The sequence below is a fragment of the Sturnus vulgaris genome, chromosome W, assembly GCF_052056855.1.
Source record: "Sturnus vulgaris isolate bStuVul1 chromosome W, bStuVul1.hap1, whole genome shotgun sequence".
In the NCBI taxonomy this organism is placed as follows: domain Eukaryota; kingdom Metazoa; phylum Chordata; class Aves; order Passeriformes; family Sturnidae; genus Sturnus; species Sturnus vulgaris.
The window spans coordinates 39,069,516-39,092,616 of record NC_142282.1 but is presented as its reverse complement, the minus strand read 5'-3'; the positions used below and the strand labels follow the sequence as shown (position 1 = coordinate 39,092,616).

The following is a 23,101-nucleotide window of genomic DNA, read 5'->3' as shown; positions in this document are numbered from 1 at the left end:
TTTGTCTCGATATACATATATATACTACTAAAGAACTATTATTCCTTTTCCCATATCTTTGCCCTGTAATTTCAAAACTATAATAATTTGGAGGGAAGGGGGTCATATTTTCCATTTCAGGAAAGTGTCCGCCTTCCTTGGCTGTGGATGCTGGTGAGAGCCAGGGAAAACAGTAGTTTGAGTTTTCCCAAGCTACTCAAAGGAAAACAGAAAAGAAAGAATTAATAACAAAGTTTAGCACCTGGTGTTGTGGACAGGAGGAGTGCGTGAGGAACATGATATTTTGGTAAGAGCACGTTTACAAGACGTGTTGCCTTCCTTGGACCAATGGGCTTATTCTATCCTTGCTTCAGCGAACCAGTCTACAAAAATGTGCCTACTCCTGCAATAAATTGCTTCTTCTGCTTTCTAGATGAAGCCTGTGTTGCTATATTTTTTCACTGCTCCCTAGCCTTACAGTGTGTCCTAGGGTGAAGTTATGGTTCTTGTATCCCCAATTGTGTGTTCTGTTTATGCTTGGTATTATGTTCTGTGCTTTCAGGACTGACTCTGAAAGTGAAGGTTTGTTTTGTCTTGTTATCAGCCAGCTCACCTCCCCCATGGTCTGTGTTTAGGAGAGGCTAGGCTTTGCTTGCTTGCTTGCAGGCTTGCTTGCTTTCGTTTTGCTCTCGCTCCTACTTTTTGCTTTTGCCCTTGCTTTTGCTTATTAGTTAATTTAGCTAGGCAGTCCAATTTTTTCCCTGGACTGTTTTTTTTTTCTTTCCCTTTCCTGAATACCATCTGAACCTGTTCCGGACGGGGACCTGGGAAACACCAAGAAACACTGGGAGTCTGCATTCTGTGACCTGCAGCAGTCATCCCCAGCACTGGAGGTTGATAACTGGGCGACCACTCACAGGAGAGACTTTCTGAGTTTGTCATCCTTTCAGAGTGGTGAAAGAGTCTTTGTCATCTGGTGTTGTTCATTTTTTTGTGCTGGGGAGTGTTTTGTTTGTTAAATAAACAGGTTTTTTCCCACTTCTCTCTGAGGAAATTCTTCCCGAACCCAGTGGTTAGGGGAGGAGTCGTGGGGTTTGCTGTCTGGGGGCTCCTTCTGGAGGTTTTCCCCCAAATTTGCCCTAAACCAGGACACAGTGACACTTGGCAGACACCTGTCTTTTAAACCAAGACAATGGTGTAGCTTTTATAGTTTGTAGTGAAGTGTCTGTCAGTCAGAAATTCCAGCTTATCTTTGTACAATCTTGCTTTCAAGGCAAGATGTTTATTGTCAGCTGGGAATGTCACCTCCATGGTGCCGAAATAACTCACTACAAGACAAGCTGTCCTGATTGAGTTATTTCACCAATTAGCAAATTCATGTGAGGGGGAAGATGCCCTGAGTTATTGCACCAGCTGATAGGCAACACATAGGCCTTCCTAGGGCATGGAGGGATGTCCTACCACATCCTGAAGTGGTTCTGATTTCCAGGTCTTGATGTACACTTTTTCCTCAAGCTGAAATGAATGAACTGGGTTGTCTAGGATAAGAGTTTGCAAAAGAATGAATATCCTTTTTAGTTTGTTAAAGGATTTCCCTTATGAAGTTAAGTATCATTCTATTTTCTAATTCCCAATTTGTTCTTCAGAACCAGGGAAAGTTAGAATATGGTCTCCGAAATATCAACTCATACAGGCTTACCTTCAGGTTAGTTCAAGGTTGTACTTTAATTCGTAACAAAGTGGTAACACCTGTGGGCATTTCAAAGTGGTTTCCTTACACATTTTGCTAATTTTCCTCTTTAAAGTTTGATTCATTTGCTCAATCCTTTTGCTAGATTGTGGTCTCCATGGAGTATGCAAATCAACTAATATCTAATTGCTCACTAAGTTGCTGTAACACTTCAGATACAAAATGAGGTCCTCTATCAGATGACATCCCTATAGGCACTCCAAACCTGGGTATAATCTCTTTGAGGAGTACCTTGATGTCTTCCGTAGCTTTGTTGGTGTGGCAGGGAAAAGCTTCTGGCCACCCGGATAAGCTATCTCCAAACACTAGGGAGATACCTGTATCCTTGTTGGCGTGATAGCTCAGAAAGATCAATTTGCCAGTAATCTCTGGGAGTCTTTCCTGTTTTAGTGATACTGGATGTGGTCTTTTTAAGTTTAGAGGGTTATTCTTAAGACATGTGGGACATTTTTCTGTAACAAACTTGAAAATCTTCGTCATACGGACACTGAGTATCTGAGTCAGTAGGCTGGTTACCATAGCATTGATTCCCCAGTGAGTTTGCTGGTGTTTCTCCTTTACAATTTGTAACATCAATTGTTGTGGGACTATGACCTGGTTATTGGGAGCTACTAGCCATCTACCCTCTTTATTCTGGGCTTTTAGATAAGTAGTTAATTTTAAATGTGCTTGAATATATCCAGGGCTAACTTCTGAAAGTGAAATCGCTTTCTCAGGTATTAATGCTAAGATGCCTTGTTGCACAACCTCTTATGCAGTTTTACCTGCAAGTCTATTTTGTGCATGAATTTCCCATGTTCATGTGCTTTGCAGTGTAGTACAGCCACTTCTATGGGTAGTTGGATGGCATCACAGAGGGATAATCTCTCTTGTTTGTACTTAATCGGAGACCCCTATGCTCTTAATAGACCTCTTTCTTTCCATATGGCTCCATGGACATGATCAATGCTAAACGCATATTTTGAGTCAGTCCATATGCTTACTCTTTTTTGTGCTGCCAATTCCAGGGCTCTTTGTAGTTCTGTGAGTTCTATCTTTTGTGCTGAGGTGTCTGCAGCCAGTGGTGCAGCTTCTATTACCTCAGTTGACGTGTTTTCCCGTCCCGCTGTGAAAGGGAGAGTCAGGGAGGATTCTTTTTGATAGATTTCTCGGACGAAAATAAAGTGTAAATGCGGCACTATTATATCTGAGAACTGCTTATTTTTAAAGAAAGATAAGTGTTCCTACCAGAGGATAGCAAAGAGAATAAAGAGGGAAAAAGAGAGACTGAGAGAGAAATAGAAGACAGGGACAGTATTATCGCAAGAACCCCGGGACGCTCTGTTGGCGTCAGCTCACATGGTGTGTGCTGTAAGATGCGATGGGTCTGCCTGGCTCCCATGGCAGCTAGGCGTGATTTCCAAACAGCAGCAGGCTGCGTGTCTCTCCCATCGATGAAGAACAGGCTGCCGTGGCTACAGGCGCGCTTGTGGGGAAGCTGTGGGCTGTCAGGGTCAGGACGTGGTGGCTGCGGGTGGTGGCAGCTGCTCATCAGAGAAACAGCAGAGCACCACGTTGTCACGGTGACGAGATCCCTCAGGGAAGTGGTTAATCAGGGCAGGACAGGGGTGGACAATGAAGCAGGACTGCAGGGAGAAAAAGATGAGGGGGGGAGGGGGGCTGTCGGAGGGGATTTGTTCCCCTTGATCTCTTCTCCGGCTTGACTGGGTTTGAGCGTGGCTAAAAAACGGGACCGGTATGATGGTGTGCCTGAGAAGTTCTTTAATCCATTCGCGACCGCGTGGTCTGAGAGGCAGTATCCAAAGACCAGGGGGAGGGGTTGGACTTAACAATACATAGGGGTATTTGAGGGCAGAGGTCCGATCACAAACGAGAACTAGGAACTTGTTTGGGCATGCTTTTACATGTCCCCACAAGTCCCACGGTTTTAGGCTAAAGCCTCCTGCCTCTGCAAGGCAGGGGCCTGACCTTATAAGTCTAAGGCCTTGCTTCCCAACAGCTCGCCTCCCAGGGTCTCAGATTTATGCCCTCTGTGTAGGGAAGCCGTGCCAAGCCTCGGTCCATCCCAGCCAATTTGACTCTCACAGGGGGCCAAGCTGACCCTCCGGGCAAGCCCCCAATCCCTCCGAGAAACCCAAAGAAAAATGGCCCCTGGTTGTGTCACAGTTAACTGTTTTTATGTGCTAAGGCTCCTCCCATAGCCAGATTTTCTGGGCATTTTTTCCCAGGCATATGCCCCACCAGCAAGTAGGGGGTTGCTTGCAGCCTGATCCTGGAGACTTTCTCTCGCCTGATTGGCTGTCAGGGGAAGCCTCCCTGGGGACAGGGTTCCCAGCACGTGTACAGTCCCTCCAGGAATCCTTTACCTTATGTATAACATATGTTGAGAGAGAAATAAAAATCAGATTGGTCTCTCACGTGTCTACGGCATAGCAAGCTTTTAGTTTTCCATCTTGCACCAAGCTTCTTCCATATGTAAAGAGCTCTATCTCTGGATCTTCAGTAGGTGTGTCTTGCAGGTCTGGTCAGCTTGCATAAATCTGCTCGATTTTCTGTAAGCAATCATGGATTAGCTGTTCATCCCCTTCCATTGGGCTGTTCAGGAATTGAGCTGGATTTGCTGCTGTGGTTGCCTTCAACTCCATGTCTTCTCGCTCCATTAAAACAGTCTGATATTTCAACATATGGCTTGGGGAAAGCCAATGTCCCCCTTTTTGGCCTAAGATGGTGATTACAGGGTGCGGAGTATACACTATTATCTTTTGTACCGAAGTTAATTTCCTGGCCTCTTGTGTTGCCTTTTTGGCCCCTAAAATCATGAGCCATACATGGTTGGGTGATAAAATGCGTTTAGCTTTATGAAGGGTCCCCCCAGGTGCACAACACGCCAAAAATGCACCGAAGATGCATACATGACATAGGGCAAGTACAGTTTTATAAGTTTAGCAAATAAGCATAATTGACAAGAATCCTCAATTAGAAACATAGATGATAAGGTAAGTCCCCCTCTTGGTTCAACCTTCTTCTGAAGCTTCCCTTTTGGTACTAGATCTACTTTGTTTATGAGAAAGTGTCTTGGGAGAGTGATTTGTCATTGGTTCTCAGAAGATTAGGATAGGGTCTTAGGAATGCATTTTTTCTTTCTCTCTAACGGGATAGGAAAATACTAGCTATGAATCTATATAGTTACACGATAATAGGCTACAAAGCTACAAATATATATGAAGAATATATAAAAGCAAAAATCAGTTTGGCAGCACTTGGATAAGGAGATGCTGGAGGTTAGGACTTTTCCTTTTTTTTCTTTCTCCCAAGGAATTTTGTCCCAGTTGTTGCTAACAGACGATAACAACCAACATTTAACAGACAAAATAAGTGGCCAAGGTGGCAGGAGGGGTGCAGTTGTCTGCACTCTCATAGCTGAAGGGCTGTCTTCGGTTGCAATGCAGGAAGTAACCAAAAGTATGTATTCTATCACCATCTGTTAAAACCAGGTGGGGCAGTGTTCTTTATCTTTTCCACAACCCAGCCTTCCTCCAGGGTGATATCTTCTGTTAATGGGCCATTGAGTCCCACTGCATGGCTGATAAAATTACATCATCCCGTTGGGAGATGCCCCATCCAGGGGGAGGAGCCAAGCATTTCCTACCTAGATAAAATCTGAGATTTGGAAGATCAGAGCAGCCTTTTTCCACTGGATTCCAGAGGAAAAACGGATGTCTTCTACATCATCACTGGGCCTTCCGAGGAAAACTGCACCCTTCTACAGGACCACTGCTTCAACAGAACCACATCTGTCACTCCAGGATGACTGCAGCCACCATTTAATCAGACTGCTACCAACACCCTGACTGACTGATGGAGTGTCAGGTTGTATTCTGACTTGGTCAGTGGTTTGGTTTTTTTGCACTACTGCATTTTATTTTAATTTTCCTATTAAGTTGTAGTTTGTTTGTTTGTTTGTCTATTTAGACATACTAGTAAAGAACTGTTATTCCTATTCTCATATCTTTACTTGAGAACCCCTTAATTTCAAAATTATAATAATTCGGAGAGAGGGGGTTTACATCTGCCATTTCAAGGGAGGCTCCTGCCTTCCTTAGCAGACATCTGTGTTTCAAACCAAGACAGAGGCATGCTCTTGAGAAGGGGACAGATAGCATGAGATTTTGGCTGGGAGATGAGGGGTTGGGCTCGTCTCCTCTTGCTCTCGAGATTGGAGGGGAATGGTTAAGTTGCAGCTATCGCGGGAAGAACTTGCTGGCACCACAGAGTCCAGCCTAGCACTGCTTCTTCTTTATTGTGGGTGAGCCTCTGCTCGTAAGAGCAGCCAGTAAACTGGGATCTCATTAAGACCTGATCTGACTAGAAAAAACCCTCACCATCTACTCGGGGGCTTAAGGGGAAAAAACCCTGGACCTCGACCCCTTTGCCAGAGGGATGCTTCTCCCTGACTTTGTTCAGCAGCTGCTACAGAGAAACCTGGCTGCCTCTGCCCAACCCCGCTGTTTTCTGCTTATGCCTTGGGCTTTTTTTGCTACACTCTAACCCAACACCCTGTGTCTGCCTGACCCCCGTGGATCCTGCTAAGGCTACAGAGGTTTCTGTTACATTTTGTTAGCCACCTGGGGTGTGCCCACCTCTGCTGTTCCAGCCACCGCTCCGAGGTTGCTGCTATAGCCCATTTCGTTATCCAGAGGGACACTGAGACGGTCTGCCTCTGTGGGTTTGTAAAGGAAGACCCTTTTCTATCTCTCTTGTCGGCACGCCTACCATTACCCATATGGAAACAGGCGGCTGAGCTTGTACCACAGCACCCTCTGCAGCCACAGGTAATTGCACCTGCCTTCCCTGGCTGGAAGCCAACAGCGTCCTTGCCGACTGTGACCGTAATTATACCAAAGTGGAAAGTGCTTGACTGTTGAGTTCGAGCGGCGTGGGATCCGAGACAGAAAACCCCACACTCTGTGATCTATGTGACAAAAGCTTTTATTCAGTTCTGACCTGGCTTTATATACCCCTTTCAATGTTCCCGGGCAAGCGTCCGTGATTGGTTCCCAGGTCGGGCTGCCCAGCCCTCTGACCAATAGCTGTCTGCAGCCAGGGCTGGAACTCATTGGATTAAATCCTTGTCTGTCTCTAATCCTGTCCTATCTCTGTTCTTTGGGGGCTGGCCTTTTCAGCCAGGCTACTTATCTAATCAGTAGTCAGATTAACTGTCCAGTACAGGCCAGCCTATACTGTGACACTTGACAGCCAAGAAAAGGCTGTTGTTGGGCTTCTGGTTTTGTATGCTGTTTCTGCCATTATGGTTGTTTGTTCGCCCTGTTATACATACAGACATACATACATACATGCGTGCGTACATACATACATATATATATTAGTGAAGAACTGTTACTCCTTTCCCCATATCTTTGCCTGAAAGCCCCATAATTTTGGAGTTATAATAATTTGGAGGGAAGGGGGTCATATTTTCCATTTCAAGGGAGGTTCCTGCCTTCATTGGCAGACACCTGTTGTCCTTAAAACTAGGACAGGAGTACAGTTGTTGCTACAGCCCACCGGCATCCTGGCCATCCCTGGCTAACGCTGTCTAGTTTTTAAAAAATACACCGTAGGCCTCTTTGAAGTCTCCTACTTTCTAAGCCAGAACTCCAAGTGCTAGGTACTGTCATTCGTGCACAAAAAGCTCAAAGGGTTTTCTTAAGTCCAGAAGCCCTAAGGTGGGTGCAGACATCAGGGCCATCTTCAAGTTACAGAACCCTTATTCACTCTCAGGAGTTCAAATCAAAGGTCCTTCCGGGGCTTCCTTTAAAAGTTATTACAATGGTTTTGACATGTGGGGTAAAGACTCCACAACCAGCGAGGTTGTAAAGTAGGTATGTTTTTTTCAGCACTGGGCACGTGGGGGATCTCTCCACCGCAAATGTGTGCACTCACTGTGGTGATTTACCTTGCCTTTAAACATAAAGATGTTACATATTCAAGATAATTGCGACACAGTCTATACGTACTCATGGCTTTTCCCCAAAAAGGCGGGTTTTATTATAATGAGTTCTGGGAAATAATTTTCATAGTCCCCACCTTTGGCTCCTCCTGGGTGCGTCTGCACAGTGGCTTCTGGTGGTCATGGGCCAGGGGGCTTCAGATGAAGTAAGCTTCTCTTCTTTGTGCTCAGCTTTTCACCTCTATTCCACATACATGCTCCTTGGATCCTTGGCATTTCTCCAGACCACAAAGCCAGTTTCGGCTGGTTTGAGATACTTCAGGCAGTTAAACCTTACTTTTATCAGGGGCCAGTCTTGCTCTTATCAGACCCCCTTTATCAGTTTAACTAAAAGTCCATAGTTCAAGACCCACAATCTTTACACACACCCCTCCCCCCAAAGGCCTAAGAATGCTCTCAAATCTTGGGCAGTCATGGATTGGGGTACTTTGCAGATGGCCTCTTTTCTGTCTGTTCCCAATTTCTGCCATTCTGGTGATGCCTTGAGGAGCTGGAACAGAGGCTACACACAGAGTTAAGGGGAATAAAATGGGTATTTATTGAGAGGCCTACGAAAGGCCTACAAAAGCCACACCCTAGCAGTATGAGTGCTACAGTTGTGACCCCTGCCTGGATGGCTCCAAGATGGAAGCAAAGGAGGGGTTGGTCACAAAATCTTACACTTTTATAGGTTTTGGTTCATTTGCATGAACCCACCCTCCATGTTTCCACATTGTTTGTACTTAGGGCCTGAAGTTTGGAGAAACTGTCCTTGAGTTCTTAACTAGAATAGGACTGTTTTGTCTTCATCACCCTAGCACATCAGAAAAGCACATCCAAGGAGAATAGGAAAACTTAAAACTAAAGGCATCACTGGGATTATTCCAAATCATAGGTAGGTAGCCTGCTGCTTCATGATTTGAGCCTTTTTCCTGAGATACTTTGCAGCCTCCTTGGCCTGGGAAATTTAGAAGGCTGATAGTCAATTCCATGCACTTTTCCTTAGTTTCCATTGCTAGTAAGATTTCATCAACATATTGTAGGACTAACCCTTGAGGGTTCTCTTTCTTCCAGATCTCTAATTCCTTTGCCAGTTTATTCCCAAAAATTGTTGGACTATTTTTAAATTCTTATGGTAATACAGTCCAGGTAAGCTGAGTCTTCCAGTCAGTTTGGGGATTTTCCCATTCAAAAGCAAAAATGCTGTGACTTTGATTATCGAGACGTATGCATAAGAAGATATCCTTCAAGTCTATCAGTGTAAACCATTGTGTCTTGGTTTGAGACAAACTGGGAGGAAATGTCCAGAAATGAACATGTCCTCTAATAGAAGGCACGTTTCAGCAACCCCTCCCCCACTCAGGTTTGAAAAATAATCTCTGGAGCAAAGTGAAAAAAAATCCCTGTTTATTTAACAAGAAGGGTGCACACAGGCAAAGGGGAAAAAATAATGAATTATGTTAGATAATAAACCTTCTTGTTGTGGAGGAAAACTGGTAGATTCAGAGTCCTTTCTGTAGGTGTGGCTCAACTCTCTCTGGAGCAGGGGTGCGGCGTTATGGGCCCCTCTGGGTTGCAGCGTGGGACCTCCCGGTGGTAGCCTGCTTTTCCAGACCAGAGCAATGCTGAACAGTTCCAGAAGAAGAAGCCACAGTCCCAGGAAAAACTTGTTGCCTCAGCTAACTAAAAGAAATTAGCTAAAAAAACAAAGAAAAACCCTCAGTCTCTCTGGAGAACAAAGCCGAGAGAGCTAGGAGTCGGGGAAAAAACAAAGACTGAGTTATCTGTGTTTTGAACGCAGCTGCCAAAAGAATTCCACCTCTTCCCCCCATTCCCCCCTTCCCCCCAGACCTAACCTGAAGGTACAGGACTCATGTCTGGGCATGGAGCAGACGATAGGGGATACAGGATCATAGTCACCCCAGGACAATTTATATTCCGTAAGGGCTGTTAACAGGGTATAAGGATTGGCTACAACTGGATGTTTATCTTAAAGTAGTTGATTGATTGCTCATAAATCTTGTACTAGTTTATATTTGTCTGTCCCAGGCTTTGTAACTGGCAAAATGGAAGTGTCATATTCTGATTCACATTCAATCAATAATCCAAACTCTCTGAAATTCTCTATTAGACTCTCAACTCCCCTTCTAGCTCCTAATTTTAAACAATGTTCTTTCTGCCTTACCAGTTTTGATTCAGATTTTAGGATAATACTTATAGGCTGTGCTTGTTGGGAATGTCTTGGAGTTCCAGTGGCCCAAACCGAGGGAGTTACTGCATTTTCTACTGCTTCTGGTATTCCTTCAGAGTTGTCTGCTTCCGGTATTCCCTCCAACATCAAAGTTCTTGCCTCAATGGCTTTAGTCTCAGGTACCAATAATTGTATGTCCCCATTTTTAAATATAATCTTAGCTTCCAATTTACTTAACAGGTCTCTTTCCAAAAGAGAAATTGGACACTCCGCCATATATAAGAATTGGTGTGTTATCCATTGCTTGCCAAATTTTAAATTAATAGGGTTAAAGAATGTTTATTTTTCCAATTTCCCTGTTGCACCAACATAGTTTCAGTTTCTTGGCTTAAATTTCCCTAGTTTGTATTTAATACTGAATAAGTAGCCCCAGTGTCTATTAAAAAGTCAATTTTTTCTTTCCCCAACTGTATGGTAACCAAGGGTTCAGCTGGGGTTTCCACTCCTAGTTCCCATCAGTCTTGGTGTAGGGGTAGCTCTCACCTCCCTCAGCCTCTGGGGACAGTCCCTTCTCCAGTGCCCAAAACTTTTACAATATGCTCATTGATTTGGCCATAACCCTTCTGGAGCAGGACCTTTGCCTGCTCTGCAGTTGGACAGCATCCTCTGCAGGTCTGCTATCAACATTGAATCTCTATGTCTTTTTCTCCTCCCTTTCCAGCTCCTGTTTTCTTTCTTTCTCTTCTCTTTCCTTTTCTCATTGTCTTTCTTCTCTCTTTCCTTTTCTTGTTGTCTTTCTCTCTCCTCTTTTTCTATGTCCTTAATTCTATTAATCTCCTCTTCTTCCCTATTATTAAAAGTTTTCCAGACTACTTTGAAAAGTTTCCTTAAGTCTCGCAAGCCATCTCCTTCCAGTTTCTGTAACTATTCTAATATCCGGGGCTGAGTTCCCTATAAATATAGGTCTGCTGTACAGCTCCTTCTGGCTTTTCGGGGTTGATATTAATGTATCTCCTGGCAGCTACCCTTAGTCATTCTGCAAATTCACTTGGTGTCTCCAGTGGTCCTCGACTCACCTCATAAAGTTTAGACCAGTTGATTGCCCTTGGCATTGCATGTTTAAAGCCTATTAATATCCAATTCTGATATCGTATCAAGGCAGCTCTTCCCATTCTCATGTTGGGGTCCCAACGGGGGTCTTGGGATGGAAAATGCTGTCACCTTTCCTGGCAACCTGCCTTCCATAATTATCCTTTCCACCTCCTTTCTAGCAACCCAGAGCAACATCTCATTTTCTGTGGAATTGAATGAATTATCTACCAGGACCTGAATGTCTGCCCAATCAGGGTTCTGGGTTTTGAGAATGTTTTCAAATACTTTTTCTACTTTCTCTGGGTCTATCCTATAGGGGCCTGCTCATTTTGCCCATGCCTCAAGATCCATTGGAGAGAAAGGTACCTTCACTACTATTGGGCAACGAATTCCCACTCCCTGTCGGAGCAGAGCTATCGCCTCCTGTTCATGCCTTTCTTTCTCACTCACTTCCCGTTTACCCCTCTCCAACTTACCACCTTCCAGTCTACTCACTTCCTGTTTACCACTTTCTGACTTACCACCTTCTGGTCCACACACTTCTTGTTTATCCCCTTCCTGCCTTCTCGCTTCCTGTCTACCCTGAGTCCACCCTGCCACTTAGCTTGAAAGTTAATTCCTGGCTCTTTTCCAACTGCCTGTCCCCTCCTTGCTCTCCCCAGGTCTCAGACACAGACAAATCCTCTATCTTCCACATCTGGTGACACTATTATCTCTACATCATCCTCCCATCGACTACTGCATTATAGATATCCATGCCTGATACTACAAGAGGAACAACATCAATCTCCTATCATTTGCCCTTTCCTTTTCTAATGATAACACAAAGGATTCTGACTGGACATGTAAATGTCCCTTTTGCCATTCTGGGTGCTTTCTCAACTTAAAGAACAAATCTACGTAAGGCACCTCATCCCATTTCTCCTTTCTACAAAACAACATCAACTGTAGAATGGTACCATTCTTTGACGATTTAGCTTGTTCTTCAAGCTCATATAAGATCCACGAGTCATTACAATATTGGATCGGTGCAGGTTTACATAGTGGTTTTCCTGCTATCTTTTTCTAGTGGTTCAATATACATTTCAATGGAGAATTTGGGATATTTTCCCCCACTCTTTTTTTAGGAGAACCTGCTCCTGTATTCAATAATTACAAATATGGGTGGGGGATTGCCAGACCTACAATCACTAAAACCGACACAAGAGGGTGCTCCAAGACCACAAATGCAATCTCACCCAGCAACACCAAATACACAGAAGTCCAACCAAATATGCAACAATACTCAAAAGCCTCAGCAAACTCACTTCTTCTTGATCGCTCTTTTAGCAAAGATTTTTTTATACCATGAGCATCCCTGCTTTTATATGTCAGCAAACTCAAATCACCACACACCACTATCATACACAAACACACTCTGAGTTCAAGAAAAATGCAAGGACTACAAACCAATTTAACAGACTTCACCACTCTCCAGCCAAGGCTGGAGCTGAGGTCTGCTTGAAAACTGAGCCTGGGTTTTGTTTCCTCCTCCTCTACCCAAATCAAGATAGCAACACCACCACGAGACAGTGAAACTATGGGCTTGGTCTGATGATACCTCCCAGAGAAAACCTCTAATATTACCAGGGAACTCAAACACCTATTCCCTTTTCTTTTTCCAGGGGACTAGAACCCCTTATACACAGGAGGAGACAAACTCCCTAGGGGGAGGGAAAATTTGAAATCCCTCATTTGTCCCCTCATTTTTGGTAAGCTTATTCAGAGGCTGTGTAACCCAGGTTACCTGTGAACCCCTTACTCTCCCCTGTTCTTGGGCCTCGAATCCACCTTTCCAGTAACTCAAATATACCCCTTGCCAAAAACTCCCAAAATAATTGAAATTATTCCTTTACTCACCCAGGGATTCTATTCTCCCTGAGCCCCAGGAGACAATCAGAAGTCAGAGCTCTCCCCAAGATTCCCTCAGAGCCAGCTGGAGATCTATCGGCTGCAGACCCTCCAGGGTTCAAGGCTGAAGTCCCATCTGGATTGCCAAATTACTGTTACCAAATGTCCAAAATATAGGAATCAAACTCTCCAAGACTAAAATTGTGTTAAAGACAACATCATTTATTCAGGCCTGAGGTGCACGCAGGAGATTCTAACCTAACATGGACACATGATTCTACAAGAAGATTACTTATATACAGTGGCTATATGCATAGTACAATTTATCCATTACCATAAACTCCCACCCCAAGTTCCCAGAGATTCAATCCTTTGTTTTGTCTATCACTGCATTCTTGGGCCAGATGTCATCTTCTTATATTCCAACTGTCCTTGCTGAAAGCAGCTTTCCCAGGCTTTGTTTCCCTGCTAAAAGTTTCACAGGCATAGTAAAAATTGAATTAACTCTTAGTATCAATCTCATTGCTGGTTTTTTTCTAGTAAACTGTTATTACAACCTATAATCGCTGCTTTTTGTCCCTCTCTCACCAGAGTGGGTGTCACCAAAAACCAGGAAATAACCTCTTAAACCGATTTGTTGAGTTAGAAAGCTGACATTACTTTATTTAGCCTGAGTACATGGGGGAGCTCTCCATCTAACATGCACCCCCTGCAGCCTAACAGACTAGCTTATATTCATGGACCTAATATATATTCACTATATTTCTATTGCATATTCATTACATTTCCTGAATGCATGCATATATGCTAATTATTTCTGTGGACTTTTTTTGGATATGGTTCCAGATCTTCTAATGAATCTTTTCTCCTCATGAGTATCTCAAATATGTGGTCAGGTCATAATGTACTTCTCTTATTATTCTTTGCTCTAAAAGAATTTTCCAGCATCTTCCCTTGTAACAGCAGTGGGAGTTTTGCACTACTTAATTAGTGGTTTGACTCAGTCTCTTCTACCTTCACTCAGAGCCAGGATTAAAAAATACATAAAGGAAATCGATTTTCTTCTGTTCGGGCTTGGTTGTTTATTAAATCTTATCAAAAGTACAAAAAGTTCAGCAGCACTTCTAGCCACCTGCTAGAAGTGAGCAAAATTGAGACAGATCCAGTTACTACAAGGACTCTTAAAGCTAAACAGCCCAATAGAGAATTAACACCTATATTATTTATATTTTTAACCCAATAACTAACTTCCCATGACCCTCAGTGTGACACTAACTGACCAACCAGAAACTACTACCTGAAACCATGAAGAAGGAAGATGAATACTGAGACACCACCCAAAATCCTCCATCTTGTTCCATACCTATTACTATAATATAAAAACCTCAAATTTAAAACCTTTCACCATGTGAAAGCACACACTTCTATTTAACTACACACCCATGATTTTAACTTCGTCACGCAAATTTGGAATCCCTCTCCAAGGGCTCAGGTCAAAAGCAGTGTTCTCTCCAGGGGGTCAGTGCCAGAAAGCACAGAAAGCTCAAAAACCCCAGGTTTCTGGGATCCAGCATTCCCCCGCTGCTGCATTTACTCCATTTTAAAGAAATATAACTTGTTCTGTATGGGGCAATGGGGTGCGTGGAGGGAAGGAAAAGTGACTGCTTGGAGTTTAATTTCCATCTGATTTTAAATCACAACAACCACTAAACCATGTCCCTAAGTGCCACATCTCAGTGTCTTTTAAATATCTCCAGGGGTGGTGACTCAACCACTTTCCTGGGCAACCTGTTTCAGTGTTTTACAATTAAGGCAGGGTCTGGTCAAACATGCTGGAAAGAGACAGAGCTGAAGCCTTTTTTCATCTGATTCTTGTGATATGGATCAACCAAACTTTAGAAAGATAATAAGGTGTATTTGGTTTGCATGGCCAAGCTTTGGTAGCAGTGTGGGCTACAGGGGTGGCTTCTGTGAGGAGCTGCCAGAAGCTTCCTCCATGTCTGGCAGAGCCAATCCCTGCTAGCTCCAAAGATGGACTTGCTGCTGGTCAAGGCTGGGCCAGTTAGAAATGGTGGTAACGCCTCTGTGATAACATATTTAAGAAGAAATTAAAAAAAGTTATTTCACAATTGCAATTGCTGCCAGAGAAGAGTGGGATGAGAATATGTGAGAAGAACAACTCTTCAGACACCAAGGTCAGTGGAGAAGGAGGGGGAGGAGGTGCTCCAGGCACCAGAGCTGAGATTCCTCTGCAGCCTGAGGTGAAGACCATGGTGAAGCAGACTGTCCCCCTGCAGCTCATGGAGGACCACGGTGTGATACATGAAGAAACGAGACCCACCAGCAGAGAGAGAGTGAATCTGAAGTTTATTCATCAGTATATATATATATCTTTACTCCTAAGAGTTTTTTTTTGGTTACAGCTTACAGACATGATCACAGTCCTACAATAAATCTGTCCTCTTGACATTTTCCATTGTTGTCTCCAAAGCCATGGTAAAGGAGTGTGAAGAGTGTGCATCTATATTGACATAGAAGTAGAAACTAATTCGTTCAGTTCTGTCTCAGGTACACGCTGTGTCAGAGAGATGCTGCTGGTGCTGCTGGCGCTGCTGCTGTCATTCTCTGTTTAAATGTTTCCTTACACCAATACCTGTTAACCCAACACCACGGGGTTTTAGAGAACCACCCACAGCCCATGGAAGAGACCCACGCTGGAGCAGGTTGATGCCTGAGAAGAGGCTGTGACCCTGTGAGAGGCCTGTGGAGAGAGGAGCCCATGTTGGTGTGATGGGTTGACTTGGGAAGAAGAAACTCAGAGAGAAGTTCTCTCTAAGGAACCTTCCTCTGTGGAGGTTGGGACAACTTCAACAGCCAATGAGACAAAGCTAGTTCGCTCTCTGAACACACATTTCAAAGGAGGTAATCCGGAACTGAGGCTCTTTGTCTTTCTGGTGGCTGAGAAGGTAACATCAACCCGAGCTTTCCCCCTTATGCGGGAGGAGGCTCAGGAGGCCACTTGGGCCCCGTTTGCAAACTAGGGGACCCAATGGCCGGGAGGAGGAGAGGCTCCTTGATAAGACCTTCATGGCTTCCTCCTCCACGGGCCTGCGACTCTGGGGTGGGGGGGCACGGTTCCTGCTGCTGTCGGATGGGCTGGGCCTGCCCAGCCCCCACGCAGCCTGGGGGAGGCAGCCGGGCCCTGTCCAGGAAGCAGGGGTGGCCATGGGCAGTGTGGGGCTGCAGCAAGCCCCAGAAAGGCTGATTAACACCTCAGCCATCTCCCTCCACCCAGTGCGGCCTGAGCCTGGCCCAACTCTTGTAGTTGTGTTAAACTTTAACTCTTTAGTGCTCAGATAAGATTTGAAAAACCTCCAGCCTTCCTTTGAATATGAAAGGGAATAAGAAGATTTCTGAAGTCAGTGAAGCAAGAGCTAAGTTTGTTTAGATGGAAGTAGAATGAGGAGATGCTGTCAAGATGGCTGAAAATCCTTTTGTAAAATTGTAGGGATGAACTGATGTACTGAATATTCCTATAAACCATGGAGAAAGATATGGGGGGTTGGAGATGTTCCATTTGATGGATGTTTTGACCAAAAAGCACCTGTGTTGAGAATCTTTTGCCCCGAGGAAAGAAGGGGATCTCACTTTTCTGAGGATGAAGCATGAACAGAGAGAAAAGAAATGAAGAGAACCTTTGCTGTGGAACATTTCATTCTTAAAAGTAATACCCCATGAGACAGGCATGGCCCACATCTACAGCTTTGGGAAGGCTGTGGAGTTGTGAGGAATGTCACAATTGCAGGTTCCTGGGTGGATGCAAATCATGAAAATGAAACCACGAGAGGACTGTTTTCTTCCTTCTTGTGGAAAAAAATCCTTACAGCTTCAACAAGAGGAGGCTTCTCTCTCTGGAAGTGAACTGAAAAAGACTGAGTTGGGAACTGACTGAAGTAGTTGTTGTATGTTTGTTTTGTTATTATGAAGGTTGAGAGAGGGAAGGAAGGTGTGGTCTGAAAAAAATTTTATTCTGAATTTGTTTTTTTCCCCCCTTCGTGTAGTTAATAAATTTCCTTTTTTTTATATACTCTCTTAAGTTTTAGGCCTACCTTGCTTTTTTTGCTCCTGGTTCTGTTTCACAACAGAAAAATGAGTATATTTAAATTGGCAAATCAAAACTAAGATAGTTGGAGAAGCCTGTCCTTTAAGGACTGCACCCCATGGAAGAGTGACCCATGCTGCAGCAGTTTGGGGAGATCTATTGCCCATGGGATGGACTGAGTTGCAGCAGTTATATTACTGTTGGACAGGATCAGCACCAAAGACACAGACACCAACTTAAGGAATAAGTGTAATTTACTATAATGTAAAACTGCAAAGAATCACAAAAGGATAAACTAAGCAATGCACCTAATCATTACTACAAAAGAATGCCTATTGTGATTAAGAAAGATACATCACCAGTTACCTTAATACTTTACCCCTTTATCCAGGTCCACACAAGCTGGGGAAGCCACTGTTACAGTGAAGGACTAGAGAACCATTCCTGGTAACTGGGAAATTGTGTAGGTGTGTCTACCTACAGGCAACGAGGCTTCCCACTTTTCAGTGATAGGGCCCCATTTTTATACTGTTGAATAAACAAATTACCATTACTTTTAGTGCAGGAACATCTGGTTTCATTCTCTTATTGGGTTTCTCCCAAAGCCTGGCCAGGGCTCAAGGAGGAACCAAGGGATTTGTCTTTGATTCTATACCCCCAAACAAGGCCAGATGTGGCCCTGTCCAGTTTCTAAATATGGAAAGGTAAATACATGTTTTGCCAATGAGCAGATACATATATTGCTAATATTACTTTGTTAATGAGCAAATATATATATAACATTTTGTTGGAAGGTTCATCTAGAGGTCAACTTATGCTCATGGCCTGTTGTTCAGGCCTTAGTACTTCAGCAGTTTGCAGAGAACTGTTGCTCATGAGATGGACTCAAATTGAAGAAGTTCATGGAGAACTATTTCCCGTGGTCGGGACCCCATGCTGGAGCAGGGGAAGGACTCCTCTCCCTGAGCAGTGGAAGAAACAATGTGTGATGAACTGACCATAACCTCCATTCCCTGTCTCCCTGCGCTTCTGGGGTAGAAGGTAGAGCTTGGAATAAGGGAGGGGTGAGGGGAAAGTGTTTTTAAGGTTTTATTTTACTTGTCATTATCCTGCTGTGATTTTGTTAGCAATGAATTCAGTTAATATCTCTAAGTGGAGCCTGTTTTGCCCATGGTGGTATTTGGTGAGTGAACTCTCTCAGTCTTAAACTAATGAACCCTTTGTTTTATTTTCTTTCCCCTGTCCAGCCTTGGAGTGATAGAGGCTTTCATGGGTGACTCACATTCAGACATCATCAACCCACTACATAGGGCAAAAAGTACATTCAGTTACTTAGGGCAGGCAGCAGCGCAGAGGAAGATCAAGCATGCAGATTTGAATGTATTCATCATAGAATCATCATTGAATAGCTTGGGTTGGAAGGGACCTTCAAGATCATCTAGTTCCAGCCCCCCTGCCATACACGGGGACATTTTCCACTAGACCAGGTTGCTAAAACCCCATCCAACCTGACTGTGAACACTTCCAGGTACACGGCATCCACAATTTCTCTGGACAACCTGTTCTAGTGTCTGACCACCCTCACAGCAAAGAATTTCTTCCTACAGTCTTATCTAAATCTCTTTGTTTTGTTTTAAGATAATTGAAGAGGTTGGCACTCTGGAATGAGTTGCCTCCCGTTATAGTTTTAACCAATCCTTTTTCATGAATAAGGGGAAACTAAATATGAGTAGATAGAAGTGAAAAAAATAGAAGTTTACTAACAAGCAAAACAACAAGAGGTAAAAAATAGCACTAAATAATGACTAGATACAAAATTGCTAAATCTCATTAACTCCACGGAAACAAAGAGAAAAACAAAATTGCCAGAATACCCCTCCCTTTCTCATGATGGTGGGCGCACAGCCAACCTCATGGCTTGAAAGACAAAGGGGAAATGGCGACTGCCTTCCCCCCCTCCAAGATGACAACCACGTGGTCTGGGAGACAAAGGGAAATGATGGCAAACAAAAAACCCTCCTGGGAAGGTAGGAGCTTATGAAGAACTTCTAGTGGCAGATGAGGATTGCTAACGTGCGTGAGGTCAGTACTGCTGCTCGCTGCTTCTTCCTGCCACCCGATGGACTCTGCTGGTATTGGTGCTGCTGTTTCTGAGCCGCTGGTGTGTTGAGGGGGGAGGAGAAACTGTCTCTCAGCAGCAAAGCGTGATGGCCCATCCCCAGACCAGCTCATGCTTCATGCTCCCAACAGATGTTGCAAAATTAATTCCAAAACAGTTTCTGATTGCAAAATGCAGCTTTTCTTGTTGATTCTGTTGTGAGCCCAGAAAAACCTGCTGAAAACAACCTCCAATGAAGTGTATCCTCTGCCTTGAGCAAAAGCCACTAGGCAAAAGAGAACTCAGTTTGGGTGTTCTGACTTTTTAAAGGGACCCCAGCAACCTCCCAGCCCTATTTGTGGTCACGGTGCTGGGTCTTAAAAGACAGCAACAATTTTGGGCAGAGATACATATGGAATACAGACACATTTTGGGTTACCCAGGACAACTCTAAGTTTAAAGCCATTCCGTCTTGTCTTGTCGCTACACACCCTTATAAAAAGTCCCTCTCAAATTTTCTGGATTCCCTTAGGTACTGGAAGGCTGCTTTAAGGTCTTCCTGGAGCCTCTCTTCTCTAGGCTAAACAGCCCAAATTCTCTCAGCCTCTCCTAATAGGAGAGGTGCACCAACTCTCTAATCATCTTTGTCTCCTCTAGACTTGCTCCAATAGGTCTATGTCCTTCTTATATTGGGGAGCCCAGAGCTGGACACAGTACTCCAGGTGGGGTGTCATGAAAGCAGAGTAGAGGAGCAGAATCACCTCCCATGACCTGCTGGTCAAACTGCATTTGATGCAGCCCAGGACACAATTTGCTTTCTGGGGTGCAAGTGCACATTGCTGGGTCATGTCAAGCTTCTTGTGCACCAGCATCCCCAAGTCCTTTTCCTTAGGGCTGTTCTCTCAATCCATTCTTCACCCAGCCTGTATTTCTGATGGAGATTGCCCTGACTCAGGTATAGGACCTTCCACTTGGCATTGTTGAACTTGATGAGATTAGCATGAATGGACTGTTGTGGTTTGATACTGGCCAAATGCCAGGCCCCCAAAAAAAGTTGCTTGCTCACCCTCTTCTGCTCTAGTTGGGCAGAGTAGAGGGAAAAAGAATTAATGAAGGGCTCATGACTGAGTGTTGGGGGTTGAATTGTTCCCTTTTCTTTCTGTGGAATTTCTCCCATTGTTATGCTAAGTAGTTGTGGCTACACCTTAAAAACGATAATGTTCTCTCGAAGGGGGGTGGGTGGGGGGGGGGGAGACCGGAAAAGGAAAGGTGGGACGGGGTCTGGAGCGGGCTGGGACTTTCTCGCTTGGCTCGTGGAGCAAGAGAACGCTCCATGCTCCGAGCTAGCAACTCCACTGCCATCCCAGCACCGAGATCCACACTCCCTGCCATTGGACATCGCTCTGCTGCTCTCCCACTTCATCCTACTACGTCCGGACACTCTGCCGAGCACCACGACCGACACCGTGAGGGGGGAGTCACTCCCCCATCCCTCTCACCCCCGGGCCGCTGCCGCCATCACCCAGCCCTCTTCGACTGCGCGGGACCTGCCCTGCAACCACAGCACCAGTAACTGAGCGCAGGGAGACAGCCTGTGGCCAAAAGGGACTGAAACTGAGCTATACTGTTCTGTTTTGTTGTCAATTTTTATAGCTGTTGTTGTTTTCTGCTATTTTGCTTTGTTAGATGTCAGTAAAGAACTGTTATTCCCATCCCCACATCTCCTGCCTGACAGCCTCCGATTTGAAACTAAAATAATTAGAAGGGAGGGGGTTGCACTCTGCATCTCAGGAAAGGGGTTCTCGCCTTTCCTTAGAACATACCTGTCTTTCAAACCGAGACAGTGAGATAAGGACTGGGAGAAAAACACTCTAAGAGCAAAACAGGTTAAAATTTGAAGGTATAAAGTAAATTTATTATTAACAGAGTCAGAAGATAATGAGAAGTAAAATAAGCCTTTAAAACATCTTTCCCCAACTCCCCCAGCCCCTCTCCTCCCTCTTTCCTACTGACAGCACAGGAAGATAGGGCATGGGGGTTTTGGTCAGTTCACCACTCAAGATCTTCTGTTCACTCAGGGAGAGGAGTCTTTTCTCTGCTATGTCATGGGGTCCCTCCCATGGGCAAACAGTCTTCCCAAAACTGCTGTGGCATGGGTCACTCATCCGCAGGGTGCAGTCTTTTAAGGATAGGCTGCTCTAGTTTGGAAGCAAGGGCCATCTCTCTCTATTCGGGTCTCCCACTGCATCACAGCTTTCTCTGGCATCCACCTGCTCCAGCGTGAGCATTTTTCCCATGGGCTGCGAGTGGATCTCTGTATCCCCCATGGACTTTATGGGTTGCAGGGAGACAGTTTGTTTCATCATGGTCCTCACCACGGCTTGCAGAGGAATCTCGGCTCCAATACTTCGAGAACCTCCTCCCCCTCTTTTTTCCACTGACTTTGGTGCCACCTTGTTGCTTTCCCTCACATGTCCTCACTTCCTCCTCTTGACTAGAAGAAAAACTGCTGCTCATCAGTATCATTGCCAACAAGTTCCATCAATTAAAAGATTCCTACAGGATCCTGCAGCACTGAAAGGCCTATCTCATCTAGGTTCTGCGCTGGAGAGTCGCTTGCCATGTTTTCTCTCCTGGCCATGTGGCCCTGATGCCACCGAGCAGGCAGTGAAGGCCACCACAGTTCTGGCACTATTTAACACCTTTCTTCATGCAGGACGCTGGGAAGGAGAAGTTGCTGGTCCTGCCCTTCTGCCCGTGGCATGGCTGGCTAGGGGTGGCCAGGCAGGCAAGGATGGCCGCAGGCTGTGCCGAGATGGCAGCAGCCATGGTGCATAGCTGCAGGCTGTGCTGGGATGGCCTCTGGTGGCAGTGCCTCATCACCCTTGTGCTTGCGCTGTTTTGATTTTTTTCTTAAATATGTCATCACAGAGGTGTTACCAACCTCTCTAATTGGGCCAGCAGCATGTCCATCTTCAGAGGCATCAGAGATTGGTTCTGTCAGACATGGTGGAAGCTTCTAGCAGCTTCTCACAGAAGCCACTTCTGTGTCCCTTCCCCGCTACCAAAAACCAGGCTATGCCAAATCAACTCATGAGCCCATCTCTCAAACGTGTCAAGGTTGCTCTGAATGGCATCCCTTCCTTCTGTTGTGTCAACTGTACCACACAGCTTGGTGTTATCAGTGAACTTGCTGAGGGTGCACTCTATCCCACTGTTCATGTAACTGACAAAGATGTTAACCAGCAACAATTCCTTGAGGAATGCCACTCATCACTGGCCTTCACTTGTGTCTTGGTTTGAAAGACAGGTGTCTGCCGAGGAAGGCAGGAACCTCCCTTGAAATGGAGAATATGACCTCCTTCCCTCCAAATTATTATAACTTTGAAATTAAGGGTCTTTCAGGCAAAGATATGGGAAAAGGAATAAAGGAATAAAAATTCTTTAGTAGTTTGTATATGTATAACAAGGGAAACAAACAACAACAATGGCAGCAGCAACAAACAGAACCAGAAACCCAGTAACAGCCTTCTCTCGGCTGCAGGCACTTTTCCCCTTTGGTGTAGTTATGGTCACAGCCGGCAGGGGCGCTGGTAGGCTCCCGGTGGGGCAGGGCAGGTGTAATAATTTCCTCTCGGCTGCAGGGAGCGCTGTGGCGTGAGCTCAGTCACATCTCCCTCACGTGGCAATGAATGAATGGCAAAAATGGGCTGCAGCAGGAACCGCGGAGGCAGCTGGAATGTCAGGGTGGGCTCACCTGGTCTAGCAAGCAAGAGGTAGTGGAAACTCTGCAGCAGTGATGGCTGGTCCCTGGGTCCAGGCTGTGTGGAGGGGGATGTTCCCCCGGTGGGGAACGAAGGTGTTCCCAGGTCCTGGCGTAGCATGCACTGGCTCTGGGCTCCCCAACAGCAGGGAAGCAGAGAAGTAAGCCAGCAAGCCCTGTCATAGCACTAAAGGAAAAGAATCAAAAAGAAACAGGCAAAACCCACAGAAGCAACAGCATCCCTGGT

The 23,101-nt window shown here is 45.0% G+C and overlaps 1 protein-coding gene across 5 annotated transcripts in view; it reads left to right on the top strand.

Annotated features, from left to right (window-relative positions):
- Nucleotides 1–23,101, top strand: part of LOC148220147 (ceramide transfer protein-like) — a 159,336-nt gene that overhangs the window by 28,096 nt on the left and 108,139 nt on the right. The gene's annotated exons all lie outside the window — the stretch shown is intronic.